Below are 16,407 nucleotides of genomic sequence, written 5' to 3' on the forward strand. Positions count from 1 at the left end.
TTTCTTCTGATTCATGAGATCAGCTAGATAGATAGATAGATAGATAGATAGATAGAATCAAATACTTCAATTGTGACATTTTGGTGAGATTAAGAGATTTTTTTTTTACTTCAATCCCTTTCCTTGTTGTTTGACAATGGTAAATTCTTACAACTCAAGTTCCCGGGACTGGATCAATGGGGGTCTTTATTTCTGTTCCTTGAGAAAGGCGTTTCAGGACAGTCAATGTTCTGAATCTCTCTCATTGAGCTCACGACTTACTGCGAATGCATGCTGTAGGAGCAGATAATCCGAGAACCAGAGGGGGACAGAAATTCCCACTCTGAGTAACAATGTCATGGTAACACCAAAGGGACGCTGAGCTACATTTCTGCGTTTGTATCCGACGCCTCTACAGATCCTCGACAAACAACACGTCAGAGTTATAGTAAATTACTATTCACTATATGTTACAGTAAGCTGTTAGGGTAAAACTATTATAGGATATAGTAAGTTATAAGTTATAGTAAATGTTTATGTCCAAACATCGAGTTTATCTGGTGTGAGAAAGGATTTAAAAAGTCCCCATAATGATAGAAGTACAAGATTACAAGGCAGTTTTGTTGTTGTGGAGATATTTGGATCGTTATTAATTAGTCACTACTAAGGCTAAGCTTAGTTTAAGCTGATTAAGCTGATTTTACTATCACAAAGGGCACCATTTGTTTCTTTTATAACTGCCTTCCAAATATTTGCTCATGTCCTTTTCATAATTTCTTCCCTCTGGGATCCTTGTGCTTCCAAATTTCATTGCAGCTTGTCTATATTAAATACGCATTAAATCAATGCAATTTAGCAGCTCTTCTGTTGCTTTTTGTCTCTGAGTGTGTTTTTTCTCCATGCAGTAAATCCCACCGCATGTGGCACTGCACACACAACCTTTAAGCACGGTCAGAAAACTCTCAGATCCAGTTTCAACCGCTTGATTGCATATTATGCATTGCATTATATATACTGTAAATATCATATAATTACAGTTACGTATATTTTCTAGACACTCAAACACGACACTTTATAACGTGTGGGTGGGGGTGGGGGGGGTCTCCTCAACCACTACTACTGTGTAGCATCCACCTGGATGATGTGATGGCAGCCAAAGTGCGCCAGAACGCCCATCACACACCAGCTATTAGTGGAGAGGAGACCATGATAGAGAAGGACCAATGGGGGAATTTCTCCAGGACACTGGGGTTACACCCCTACTCTTTTACGATAAGTGTCCTGGGAGTTTTAATGACCACAGAGAGTCAGGACCTCGCTTTAACGTCTCATCCGAAAGACGGTGCTGTTTTTTACAGTGTAGTGTCCCTGTCACTATACTGGAGCATTAGACCCCACACAGACCACAGGGTGAGCGCCCCCTGCTGGCCTCACTAATACCACTTCCAGCAGCAACCTTAGTTTTCCCCAGGAGGTCTCCCATCCATCCAGCTTCTGGCCAGGCTCAACCCTGCTTAGTTGAATCTGCATCACTTTTCCCTATTTAGTTATATATCTTTACTATATATACATATTTTTTAAATATATCTGACATAAGTAAAAGCTTTTCCCATACTCAGCGATCATCCTGATTGAAGAGGTGAATAAGAGACGGAGGGAATGGGAAGTCATTTTTTTTAGTCCTTATGCTTGCCATCGTCTCTGCGCATAACCTGCTTTGCACTAATGTTTAGTAATAATCCCTTTGTCGTATAAACCAGATTATGACGCAGATGAGTTCAATGTTGAGGTTTTTATGTGTGTTAATTGTTTCTGAAAGCCGTTCAGTGGGTTCGTTTTTACATAAGTACTCGTCAAGTATGGTATAACGCTGATTTAATGGTGGTGAGATGTCTTGAAAAAAATCATATCAAATCAAAAGAAAGTATAGATATGGATAGTGTGTGCTGGCTTCATGAGGACAGTATAACTGAGAACGTTTCAGAGAATGTCCCAGTGCTGTTGGAAATCGTAAAATGTGAATCTTTAGGAAATAGTCTTGAATAGTCTCAAACTAAATTTAGATTAAGACTAAGCGATCGTGTAGTGACAATCAAGGCATCTGCTGGAGCAGGAGCAGCTGCTGCGGGCTATCACACTCCGGCACGGTGTTCAGTTACACCTCTACAGATGACTCGGCTCATTCCCGCTTCGCTGTCACTCTCTCACTGGCCTATAACAGTATATTCCCACCCACTATCAGGATGCTGCGGGACGATCACCATCTTTCACTAAAATTAGTGGAATTTAAGATTAAATCATTGTTTATAAAATAAAAATGTTATAAAATGAAATAAAAATGAAATATGGTGTAATAATGATAAAATGCAGAGATCTGGACACAAAAATGCCTTTCTTTTCCATAGAGAGATTACAAGGGCGCAATTCTTGATGAGGGTCATGTGACAAGAAGGAAATATTATACAGAAAGAAAGAAAGAATGAAAGAAAGAAATACTTTTTTTATTCTATATTTTTCTATAATTCTTTTTTTTTTAATGTACCAATATTACAAAGCCAAAATTGCAAAAACAAACATACAAACAAATAACAGCTGACAAAATAAACACCTGAAGATTATTCTGTAGACGTGTGTAGGTGTAAATTCCAAAATATATAATAGTATATCAAAATATAAACTAGATTTAGATACAAATAAAAAGTAAATATATTTTTTTTAAAAATAATATAGCATTATAATTAGGGCTGCACAATTAATGGAATATCGATCGCGATTACGATTTTGACGGCCCACGATTAAATGAACATGATCGACTGCGATATTGCCGTTTAAAGTTCGTCCTCCGGTCATAGAAAACTCCACTACAGATCAAATCAAGCGCTTCTTAAATTTGCAGCCAATCACCATAGAGCGGCGCAGGGATGACGTCATTTTGTAATGCCAAAACCCGGAAATGGAGTTAGCATTTTTGCGCTCGAGCGGCCACTTTCGCTGCGAGCTCCAGCACTTGCGCGAGGAGAAATCATGACATTAACATGATGCTAAATGGCACTACAGAGGTTGTCGGGGACATTAAACATCATCACGCCAAACAGGAAAAAACTTTGCAGATAAACTCAGGGCTCTACAGTGCGACCATTTCACTCGCATTTACGACTGAAAAGTACTTTGTGTGACTGTGAATAAATATTTATTCGCACCGGTGCGAGTGACCTGTTCGGAGTTGTATAATACAAGCGGAATAAAAACTACAGGAAGTCCAAAATGCATCTACACCGCGCAACAGTTACTTTCACACTGGAAATACTGCAGAGAAGCCATTATGATGACAAGAGTAACACTGAACATCATCTGCTTCTCTCAACTTCCCAATCTCACAAACCGCCATCTTTTAGTGATCCCGCAAAATGACCTGAACTTTCACCTGCTCGTGTAGACACAGCGGTGTCGGGCGGAGTAAATTAATAATAATGCTAACGCTCCACGTGGGTTTAATTCAAACTTCTTTATGATTGGTGAGGAATTATTTAATAATCAAGATTAGCAACTGTTCAGAAGGAGTACGCTGCTGCTGTCCTTCACTAACTCAAATACATGGTGTAGTCACGTCATCAGGTTGCCAGATATCATCAGAAAAGTCAACTTCAGTTTCCATGTTTTGATTTAGTCCCCCAAAAAACAATATTATCAGCAGACGTACTGGGGAACCGATCTAAAAGGAACAAACTGATAAACAAACAAACAGAAAACTAATAAAATGTAAAGACAGAAAATGTGCTTCGTTACAAATAAATCATTTAATATAAAAAACAGATATTATAATAACTTCACAAAATATAAATAAAATGAGAAATGAAATAATGTTTACTTACTATGGGTTGCATTTAATATCAATCTGACATTAAGCTTAGTTCACTATTTCCTTAGAAGGCTATTAGCATTTTTCCTAATATGGATCATGCTTGTGTTAATCTACTTTTAATTAGGACTCTCTATTGTTTAAGATATTTAAAAATAAATATTTTATGCTTGTTTATTTATCAATTAACCAACAGTATTTCTCATTGCTATTATTTTAATTCGAATAACAGTGACCATGAGCAGAGAGTTTACATTTCACTGTTTATGACCTCCTGATTAAAGCTTAAAAAAAAGACTGGTATCTGGATTGGTATCGGTCTTAAAATCCTGATCGGAGCATCCCTAATGAACACCATTAAACTAAAGCGCTTTGCATCTGACGGATAAATGAAATCACCCAATCACATCCTATATGAGATTATTCCGATATCTACACAATATACACAGAGCGGTTCGAGAACTGACTCCAGCCCAGAACCATGACAGCGGGAAATGTCTCATAGTGTAGCTTTAAATATATTTAATAAGAGCAGACTTCAAACACTGAACATTGAGGTTTATTGCATTTGTCTACAAGGTGGAACAGGTTAACGGTTGTTTTTTCCACAGTCTGTAAAATTAACAGAAAATATTAAATGTAGTTTATCAGAAGGTAAATTAATGTGTCATGGCTCACACTATGTTCTTAAATTCTGTTATAATTGACCAGCTCAAGTTTTCTCATGCCTACTTGTGTGTTATAATGTGGCACATTAATGTTACCATCTCTAAAAAAAATAAATAAATAAAAACCCTCAACTTTTTGTAATTATTATAAAAGAAATTGTCTTGCGTCTCTCCTCCTGTAAACACTGTTATTGACTTTCCTGCATTCGTCTGAATTGTTTTGATTTGGTTGCATATTGTTATATTTGATGCATATTTTCATTTGGTTGATGGCATTTTTATTTTTACTTATCCTATATTTTGGGTACAATCTACGAGATGATGCACTTTAAGGATCAGTCTGATTTGATGCAAAGATTTGTACATTAGCAGGAATGTAGCAGAACATGGAGGTGAAAGCAGCGGTCTGTTTATTTAAATGTGAAAGCGCGATAAAAATATGTTGTCCCTAAAATCGATGATTAATCGTGATAAATAATCGTCATCTCAATATTGATCAAAATAATTGGGATTATCATTTTGGCCATAATCGTGCAGCCTTAATTATAATATTATTTTATTATAAAATATATCATTATATTATATTTATTATATACTATATGCAACTATTCATTTGTTATACAATTCTTATTTATTATTATTAATAATAATAATAATAATAATAATAATAATAATAATATGCATAACAATAAAATAGTTATTATTACTATTATTATTATTATTATTACTACTACTACTATAGTAGTAGTATTAGTAGTGGTATTTAAAAATATAGAATTTTATTTGTCAGTAAAAATGTGTTTTAGAAGTAAGTACTGGTCCTACTGTACATCAGGAAGAGACTTTAAAGGTACGCTGATGTTTTTCAGCACTGCTGCTAATACAAACTCTATGAAGCTTTACATTTTTTTCATGAGGATATCGTAATCATTAAGCACCTAGTACATTATGTCCATAAGTGACGCCTTGAGAACACACCTTAAGCTAATATTTAAAAATATATATAAAGTTCTAACCAGGAAGAGGTTTTATTAAGGATCATTTAGTTCTAGTTTTTTATTTTGTTTAGCAGTTTTAGCATCGGAGACATTGTCACAAAGCAGCTTTACAGAATTCCAGGTGTAGACGTAGATCCCTAATGAGCAAGCCAGAGATGGCAGTGGGGAGGAAAAAAAAACATGAGAGGAACCAGAGAAGAACCAAACTGAAGAGGAATGTGGTCATTATGTAGCATTATGCAGCTTGTAGCACGCTAACTGTTCCTCAGCAGCTCTTCCTCTCAGTTAGCTTGGTTCAAATATATTTCTGTAGTAAAGGAGCACTTCCCTTCACTTTACTCTCACGCCATTAAAAAGTGTTATGGAATCACTCTAGTCAGGAGGGTTTACTGCGAGGAGTGTGAGGAGTGAGTGAGGTAGAGTGACACATAGAGTTCACCCCCTTCCTCTAAAAACATCAGTGTTGGATCGTCTTTCATCCTGTCTGCCAAAGATAGAAGACTGACCAGATTCCCACAACTATTGGGCTTCATTGAGCCACACGCTCTACTACCATCCCACTCCATCCATCCATCTGTCCATCCGTTCATCTTTCTCTCTCTCTATCGGTCTATCTGTCTGTCTACGGTATCTATCTATCAATTTATCTATCTACAGTACATATATCTCTCTATCTGTCTGTCTGTCTATCTATCAATCTATCTACAGTACATATATCTTTCTGTCTGTTTGTATATCTCTCTATCTATCTTTATATCTATCTATCTATCTATCTATCTACAGTACATATCTCTCTTTCAGTCTATCTGTCTGTCTATCTATCAATCTATCTACAGTACATATATCACTCTATCAGTCTATCTGTCTGTCTATCTATCAATCTATCTACAGTACATATATCTTTCTGTCTGTTTGTATATCTCTCTATCTATCTATCTATCTATCTATCTGTCTATCTATCTATATCTCTATCTATTTACCTAGCTAGCTTGTGGCTAACTATTTGATAAATGCTAACTTTGCTAATCTTCAAGTTATTTCTGTCTGTCTCTCTCTCTCTCTCTCTCTCTCTCTCTCTCTCTCTCGCTCTCTCTCTCCCTCTCTCTCTCTCTCCATGTGCTGTCACAATGCTTTCCACATTATACACTTCCTGTGTATTTTGGTGTAGATATTTATGTTTATCTGTGTGCTTAATGCTCTCCTCATTAATCTTCATGTCATCTCCAGGAATCTTTCTACTCTACTGACCAGACAGAGAGGCTGTAACACGCATAGACCAATGACGTCAAAATTAGAGTTAAGCACTAATCGCTACTCCTATTAGCCGAAGTGTTAGCTCATTTTTGCTAGCACTCTGCGAGGACACAGGAGCTGCGCTCTGTGTATCTGTGTTATATACTGTTGGAGCCCGTCACCTTGTTTAGCCTGGGCCCAAAGTGTGATGTTTGCCAAGTGAAATCCAAAGCATGCCATTAAAAACTGGAAAAATCTGATCCATCCAGCCTGACAATAAACAGATGAGTAATAGGCCAGATGGCAGCATGCTCACAGCGTGTTTTCACTCCAGTCACTTGAGAAGAGGAAATGCATCAGAGGTGACAGTTAGAGAACCCCATTGTGCTGACAATGTCACCCTCCGAAGAAGGCAGGAGGTCGCAAGGTCAGTAACTGCCGACCAACGTGCCACGTAGCATGACCCCTCAGTCCACACACTTCCATGGACATACAGAGGAAGAGAGGCGACCAGAGGTGTAATCAAAAAAGATCACAAATCACAGGATTAGAAAAAGAAATCAGTTTGTCACTGAACAATTTATAAGATCATATTTCACAAAGGCAAATTTGCATGTGCAGTGGGACAAATATACACGGAAGAATTGTGGGAATGACGTCATCTGCAAAGTGACAAAACAGTTTATAAACTCGACTAAAGGCAGTGAGTCAGGTTAAAAAAACAGCTCAAAATACAATACTGTATAAATGAAAGCATGTGCATTTGGTTAAGTAAAGTAAACAATAATTAATGAAACAATCAGGACGTTTACATGGACAACAATAATCCGATATGAACCCGATTAAGACGATACTCTGATTAAGAAACTAGCATGTAAACAGAGATTATTGATGACCTTAATCTGATTAAAGTCATACTCGAAGTAAACACAGACAGAATTAAGACGTGTGGAGTATTCCTGTTTTAGTCGCATTATCGACGTGCGTTACAGACATGTACACACCTTAATCACACTATTAACCTCGTGTGAGAGTTTTGTGAGACAGGACACGATCACACACGGCAGCGCTCAACCGTTTGACGGCAAACAAGAGAGCACGGCTGCGTCCCAAACCGCGTACTTACCTGCTACAGTATTTAGTAGGCGAAATACATGTATCTCTATATACTATATAGACGGCAAGTACGCGGTTTGGGACGCAGCCCACGGCTTCAAGCAGTCGTCTATTTGCACGTACAGCACGACAAATAATTAACCGCACTTGAAGCTTTCGTCAGGTTTATCACATCTTCACTAGAGCACTGCACAAAAGATATGCAATGCAACATTCACAACAGTATAATTTGAACTAGATTCTTACAGTTTTAATGATAAGATGTTGACACAATACCCAAACTTTCACTTCATTACAGTCTTTCGGTACTATTCCACCCCTGATCCCAGTTAGCAGAGAATGTCATCAGAATGTTCATGACTTTACTGAGCGTCGAATTCCCTCTCCCTGTACACATCACGCTCCTCAGCACGGCACGCGCAGTTGATGATTTGTTTCGAGTTCCTGTCACGTATTGTATATATAGCCACGTGTTCTTTGTTTTCATTCCACCCGTGTCCTATTCATTGCACTGATTTATCTCCTAATTGTGTCCTGATTGTGTGCACCTGTTTCGTATTAGTTCCTGATTAGTTTGTTTACCTGTATCTTGTCTCTTTACGAAGACCGAAGCGTTGCTGTTACCGAGCCTGTTTTCCCCCAGTTCCTTGTTTTCAAAATTGTACTTCCTGGTTATAGACCTCGCCTGTTTTCAAATTTCGTGAACATGAATTGCTCTAGTCTAATCTTGTCTGTCTGACATTCGACCCATGCTACAGACTTGGATAATGATTCATGGATTGCTCAAAATAAACAACGCGCCGATTTTACGCACTTGTGTCCTGCAAGTTTGTGTACGGTAACGTCGCTATAACTATAAATGTTGCCGAAAGCAGAAATCTTATAGAAACGTTCACACAGTATGCAAAAAAAAAAAAACAGCATTTTTAGGAAAGGTTAAGGGTTTGTTGTGGAAACGCTGGTCACTAGAGAAGGAATAGAGAGTGTGGGTAGTGTTACGGTGTGTGTTGTGATTGAAATAAACTATGGTATTGCTATTTCCGCACATCATAAACCCTATCATGCTGTGGAAATGCTGTTGCCTTCACACCAAGGGTCTGCACAGGAACAAGTCTTTTTTTTCCCAGCTGATAATATGTACTGAAGTGTTATAGTGTTGAAGCTCAGCAAAATCAGATAAACACGGTTGTACTCCACATCAACATCCACACAAGCCGCTTTCAGTCAATATGTTACACATTTAGGGAAGGAGTCTCCAGTGTCAGCTGAGTTTATTTTTGTCTTATTAAGTTCAAGAGAGAGAAAAAGTGAGAAAGCTGAGGAAACAACTGTTTATAGCTGCTATAGCGTAAGGGATAACAGGAAGTAGCTTTTTTCATTAACTTTATAACGATAAATGGATAAAAAATAATTCATTCTTTAATAACAAACAAACAAAAAAACCACTTCGTAACGTGCTGCTGTTGGAAAATAATTACCGTCAGTGTTGCAACAGTAACTCCACTTCATCACACTGGTCACTGATTGTTTTCCTGTAGCGGCACACCCCCAACTGTTTTGTTTCTTACTTCATGCTAACTGTGGAAGTTAAACATGTGGATAATCTTTGGGGGGAAAATGCACTGAACACTGGAATGAACGTACTGTACACTCATAAGGAAAATACTTTAAAACTATACAGATGTGGAAAAATATTTTTAAAAATAGGCGGAGTATTCAGATTTTTTGTTTGTTTGTTTTGTTTATTTTTTTAGAAAGCATGCCAACTTCAAGGACGACAAAGCAGGGGAAGAAAGTTTCTACTTTAATATTGAGATTTAAAGTGCACCTGTTACGGTTTTTCAAATATTCCCTTCCATGTAGTGTGTTATATACGGAGCGGTTTGTGAATGTAAAAACGTGCAAAGTTTAAAAAATCAAAGCGCACGACGAACGGAGTTATCGACTCCCAAAAGAAGGAATCGATTCTGAACAGCTGAATCGAGTCTTTAGTGATTCCAGTCTTTACTTCCTGTACTAACCTACGTAGGTTCGTAACAAAAAGCCCCGCCTCCGGTCTTCATCGGCAGCTCGCTGACAGCGGTAGACCAATCACGACAGACTGGGACGTCTGAGCAATCAGAACAGAGTATGCGCTCTGAAAGGAGGAGTTTAGAACGAATCCTTTAGGATGAATCATTTAACGAGTCGTTTGTGACTGTTGGGAAAGAGTTAATGCTGTAATTTAAATTATGAGCATGTTAAAGTGTTTTTTTTACTCTGGATGCACGTAAATCTTTGGTGTGAGACATTTAAAACAAAATTAGGCATGTTTTAAAATCATAATAGGTGTGCTTTAAAGAACAGCTCACGGAAGCTTATGGTCAGAGTTGCCATGTTTCAGGAAATTCCCTCCAACTACATTTCAGAACCTGCACAAGTTAGACGGCTACTTTTGTCAAGTGTAGAAATACATAAAGAGTACGTTGTTGTTTTGTAACACGGATAGATTGCTTACTCAGTCACATTAGACAGAATATAGAAAGCTTTACAGAAGGTTCCACTGGGCATCAGGTTCAGGAGATGAACAAGAAAAGTTCTGCTATTTGTTCTTAGAATTTGTCAAGGAGTAATGATCCAGCCCTATTTTAATTTTCAGCGTTTTCCAGTGTTTCTAAGGGATTGTGGTAGGGTTGACATACAGACCACACCCACTTGCGTTTTAAATCTGAGCATGAAGACAAACGTGATTATTCTGAGCACTGAACAAATACAGGAGGCATTGTATACATTGTGTATTTTTTTTTTTCTTATTAGCTTCACAGTAGTTACTGAATAATATGCGTAATGAATAAGTGAACAGTAAGCTGGGATTTTAAAAGGTTTTTAAGGGAAGTGATAATAATTCATCCTAATCTTTTAGACCACTAAGCCATAGTTATTGCATACGCATCCAAGCTGAAGATGTTTTCCTGCTCTGAACTGCTTCTCACAGATATGAGCTCCGTCCAGAACCTTCCATTAGCAGTCGGAGAATCACTCGGTGCTGATAGCGCGACGCCATGTGAAGAGGCCGAGGATAGAGAGAGGACTTTCCTTCTCTGCTTTTCTCTCTATGTTTCTCTTTCCTTTATTCAATCTGCCTGTCTCACTCACATCGCACTCACCTCTCTGTCTGTCTCTCGTGTTCTCTGTATCTCCTGCCTCCTGCATTCAAGCATGTGTCTGACTCGCTGTCCTTATTTTCCCCACTAACTCTACCTTCACTCACATCACACTCATCTTTATTCTCTCATCTTGACTGCGGTAATGCACTGCTCACCGGACTCCCCACTACTACAACGAACACGCTACAACTCAAGCAAAATGCAGGAGTGAGGCTATTAACATGCACTAGAAAACAAGATCAAATTAGTCCAGTTGTTAAACCTCTTAATGGTTGAGCACCTTCATTTATCTCTGAATTCCTAATATACAATGTTCCAGATCATGTCTGAAGATCATCTAGTACTACAATGAGACCGACTGACCCTTCCTCAGAGTTTCCGTAAGAATTGCCAGAACCCGACTCATGCACAATGAACGCTGTTCCTTTCTTAAATGTCACAATCCGGGAGCCAAGAAGAAAAAACACTCGTCCAACAGACACACCATTGTGAACGTCGTCCGTCTGACCAGCGATCACACTGAGATAAAGCGCAAGAATGTCTCTCACGCACACAGCATCCATTTTGTTTTCTCCACTTTTGTACACATGAAGTCACTGGCATCTGAGACGAGAACGATACACTCGTATAACACAAGTCCTTTCTTCTTGTTGTTATTTTTCACCCTGTTCTTGGAGAAGAGTCATCCTGAGGACAGTAAATTAAAGCAGTCGTTCTGCTGACAGAAGCTAATATGAGTAAGAAGCTCCAACCTGATCTCTCAGTCTAATGAGGACCCAAGGGATTGATGTGCACGCGCATCTCACACACCTCACACACTCGTCCAGGCTGCTGCATTCTACCAGTACATGCTGTCTAATAGCAAAAATATGGCAATCATTTTTCTAAAAAAATAATCCTAGATAAATCAGATCTGCAATTCTGCAAGTAAATGTAATATTACAAAGTACAAAATATTACAATATTACAAAAATGACTGATTTCACTGCCATAATCATATGATCACAAAAGGCTTCTGACTACAAGAACTCGTACATTTTATGGGACAGGTGGAGGGCTGCGCTGTTAAGAGGGGGCGGGGACAGGTGGAGGGCTGCGCTGTTAAGAGGGGGCGGGGACAGGTGGAGGGCTGCACTGTTAAGAGGGGGCGGGGACAGGTGGAGGGCTGCGCTGTTAAGAGGGGGCGGGGACAGGTGGAGGGCTGCGCTGTTAAGAGGGGGCGGGGACAGGTGGAGGGCTGCACTGTTAAGAAGGGGTGGGGACAGGTGGAGGGCTGCGCTGTTAGGAGGGGGTGGGGACAGGTGGAGGGCTGCACTGTTAAGAGGGGGTGGGGACAGGTGGAGGGCTGCACTGTTAAGAGGGGGTGGGGACAGGTGGAGGGCTGCACTGTTAAGAGGGGGCGGGGACAGGTGGAGGGCTGCACTGTTAAGAGGGGTCGGGGACAGGTGGAGGGCTGCACTGTTAAGAGGGGGTGGGGACAGGTGGAGGGCTGCGCTGTTAAGAGGGGGCGGGGACAGGTGGAGGGCTGCACTGTTAAGAGGGGGTGGGGACAGGTGGAGGGCTGCGCTGTTAAGAGGGGGCGGGGACAGGTGGAGGGCTGCACTGTTAAGAGGGGGTGGGGACAGGTGGAGGGCTGCGCTGTTAAGAGGGGGCGGGGACAGGTGGAGGGCTGCACTGTTAAGAGGGGGTGGGGACAGGTGGAGGGCTGCGCTGTTAAGAGGGGGCGGGGACAGGTGGAGGGCTGCACTGTTAAGAGGGGGTGGGGACAGGTGGAGGGCTGCGCTGTTAAGAGTGCAGCTTCAAGAGTGTAAGTGAGGATGAGGACAGGTGCTGATGTTGGGATGTCGAGGAGACTCCAGTTCCAGTTCATCCCAAAGGTGTTCAGTGGGGCTGAGGTCAGGGATCTGTGCAGGACACTCCAGATCTTCCACCTTCTTCTAACCTTAACACTTAACACGCCGCGTCTTCATGGAGCTCGCTTTGTGTACAGGCGCATCGTCATGCTGGAACAGGTTCGCACCTCTTAGTTCCAGTGAAGGGAAACTGTAACGCTACAGCGCACAGAGACAGTCAGGTGTCCACAAACCTTTAGCGATATAGTGTATAATAATGAGAGATACATCATAATGACCATGCTGCAGATTTGTAGTATAGACCTAAACACATAAGACATATATAAATATACACACACACACACGAAGTATGTACGCATATACAGCTGTATGAAATGTTGACGCTTTGAGGGAGATGGTGTAGCGCAGTGGGTAACACAGTGACAGTAAAACACTACAACACTACTGTCATGTACACAGTTACAGAATGTGAGCCTGAGAGCGAATCCCCACTGCACTGCTCCAAACACTGACCTCACACACATGTGAAGGAGAGCCACACGCGTAACATGAGCTGAAAGGTTGAGTCTGATTATCTCTGAAAACCTCGTACTCAGATTGGACACAGAGAGAGAAGGAGAAAGTGAGTTCAGTCGTTCTCTCCCTTCATCTCTCTCTTCTCTCTCTCTCTCACACACACACACACAGAGTGAGAGCCAGAGGAATTTTCTTTGAAGTTGTAATTAGGGCAGCAATTAGGACAGGATTCCATGCCTCGGTAAAGGGGAGCCGGAGCTACGGCTTTTTCTGATATATTTGGAAAAACATTTGATCATCTCTGAAACAGTGCCTATTAATGAAGTCGGAGAAGCACCGCGTGTACTTACTTTTTCCAGAGAAGAATATCACATCTGTTGATATTTCTGTTGAATAAATGATCGAAAAAGCTTTTTTTTTCCCTGATCATTTATTCAACAGAAATATCAACAGGTACGATACTCTTCTGTGGAAAAAGTAAGTACACCCTTGGCCTCAGAAGCTAGTATCGCCCCCTTCAGCAAAAATAACGTTTTGCATAATTGTCCACCGGTCTCACTGGAATTTCCGATCACTCTTCCATGCAATATTCTTTTTTGAGGGTTTTCTTGCATGTACTGCCCGTTTCAAACCCCCCCCCCCCCCCACAACATTACAATGGGATTCAAATCCGGGCTTTGTACTAGGCCGTTCCATAACCCTCCGTTCCTTCTTTTTCTCCATTCCAACTTTCGGACAGACGGCCTCACAATATTTTCAAGCGCTCGTTGATATGATGCAGAATTCATAGTCGATTCAATGAATGCACCGTTCTGTTACTCTATTCTAGTCTACTCTATTTCATTAAGGAATGTTCTATAATGTTCTTTTATTCGATTCTGTCTTGTTTTGTTTGCTTAAATGTAAATATAAATATATAAACGAAGACTTTTGGGCAAAATGTAACTTTATTTACAAAACATCTACGTGATTCTATGCCATTTCTTTGTAAAAGCGTACGGCGTCATCTCTCACACTCATGATGAACTCGTGTTAACACGTCTGAAATGATTCATGTCATCGCATGATCCATCGCAACCTTGCGACTGCTTCCTGATTCTCACTGCCATGAGAATGATTCGAATACGTTCTTCGTTTGTCAAAGGCGTTCTTAATAAAAAGGCGATCTGAATAAAAAAAACTACTACTCCGTTACTATATTCTATTATAGCCTATAGTCTATTCCATTCTGTTTCATTAATACTATTTCCTATACACACCTGTCATCCATTTCATTCTGGTTTTCAATTCAATTCAGTTTTATTTCTATAGCGCTTTTCACAATGGACAATGTCACAAAGCAGCTTTACAGAAACATATAAATTTCAGATCTAAATTTTAAATTGATAAATGTATCTCTAGTGTGCAAGCCAGAGGCAACAGTGGCAAGGAAAGACTCCCTCTGATGATATGAGGAAGAAATCTTGAGAGAAACCAGACTCAGAAGGGAACCCGTCCTCATCTGGGTGACACCGGATAGTGTGATTATAAATAATTCCCTTCTATAACTGTGTGCTACACGATAAAACAAAAAGTGCAAGTGTGTAATCAGGAAATTCACCACAGTCTCAACATGAAGTCTATTCCGCTGAAGTCCTGAACTGTTCCCTTATCCTCTTTTTTTCTTAAGATAAGCTCATTGGGCAATAGCTGAACTTTACCACCATTCCACTATTCATATCCATAAGCGGAGCCACTTTCCACCTTCTTTCCTTTTCTCATCTTCACACGGTACAATACTGTATATCCTGTTCATTTTATTGTCGTTTACAATGTTTGCAGTGCTCTGCCATTTGAATTCCACATAAGTCTGCTGCTTATATCTACAGTGTTTACACCCCACCGCACTACACCGTACTACACCGCATTACACCGCACTACACCGCAATACCACATCACACTCTTACACTGTATTCTTTTTATATATATGCATTCTTATTTTGTTTTAAATTACCTTTATGTTTTAATGTATTTATTCATTTTCATATGATTCATTTACATGTGATTCATTTTCATGTGATTCATTTTCATGTGATTCATATTCATGTGATTCATTTACCTTTTCTCTCCCCCCCCCTTAAATTACCTTTAATATACTTTTAACTCTCTGTGCTGCTGTAATAGGTGAATTTCCCTCTGGGATAAATAAAGTGATCTATCTATCTATTTATCTATCTATCGATCAATCAGTCTTGGCCTATCTACAGTATCTATCTACAGTATATCTATCTATCTATCTATCTATCTATCTATCTAGGCCTATCTACAGTATCTATCTATCTATCAATCAATCTTGGCCTATCTACAGTATCTATCTACAGTATATCTATCTATCTATCTATCTATTCCTTTTTTATGTTCTATACATTGCGCTTAATCTAGTCTATTTGTTTTCATTCATGGTCATCTTAAAGTCAGTGTTGTATCCTGGTCTGTTGGTACGTCGGTTTGTTTTTGGGAAGGTGAGAGGAATCCGGAGAGACCTGGAGGAAACCCACGTGAACACGGGGAGAACGTGCACAGAGAAATTCCATTCAGACAGTAACTAGAGCTGCGCCATTATTCTGCCTATATTCTAATCTAATCTAATCTAATCTAATCTTAAAATAAGTGAAAAGCTTCCTTGTCTCCATCACGTCACACTTCTTGTGAAATGTTTGTCGTGATGTAACTGGATAAGGCCACTTCATCCAACAAGTAGCCTACACTCACCGTAATAAGAGTAGAGTCTGACAGAGGACAATGAACACGTCTTTGAATACAAAGACTTCTTAACATTTTTTTTTTTGCAAGGATATCAAAATTATTCGTTATTCGAAATCATGTGCGAGATTATAAATAGCTTGTTGGGACGTCTGAAGGGCGACGCGATTAAAAATAATTCGGACCGAGATCCAAGTGAAAGATAATTCGGTCTCCGAGACCTAAATTTAAACGGTCAGTTTTTCCAGTCATATCAGTGATGTCACTTTTCTGGCTTGTGGATCAAATATAATCCTT

Source organism: Ictalurus furcatus, chromosome 12 (assembly GCF_023375685.1).
Source record: "Ictalurus furcatus strain D&B chromosome 12, Billie_1.0, whole genome shotgun sequence".
NCBI classification, from domain to species: Eukaryota; Metazoa; Chordata; class Actinopteri; order Siluriformes; family Ictaluridae; genus Ictalurus; species Ictalurus furcatus.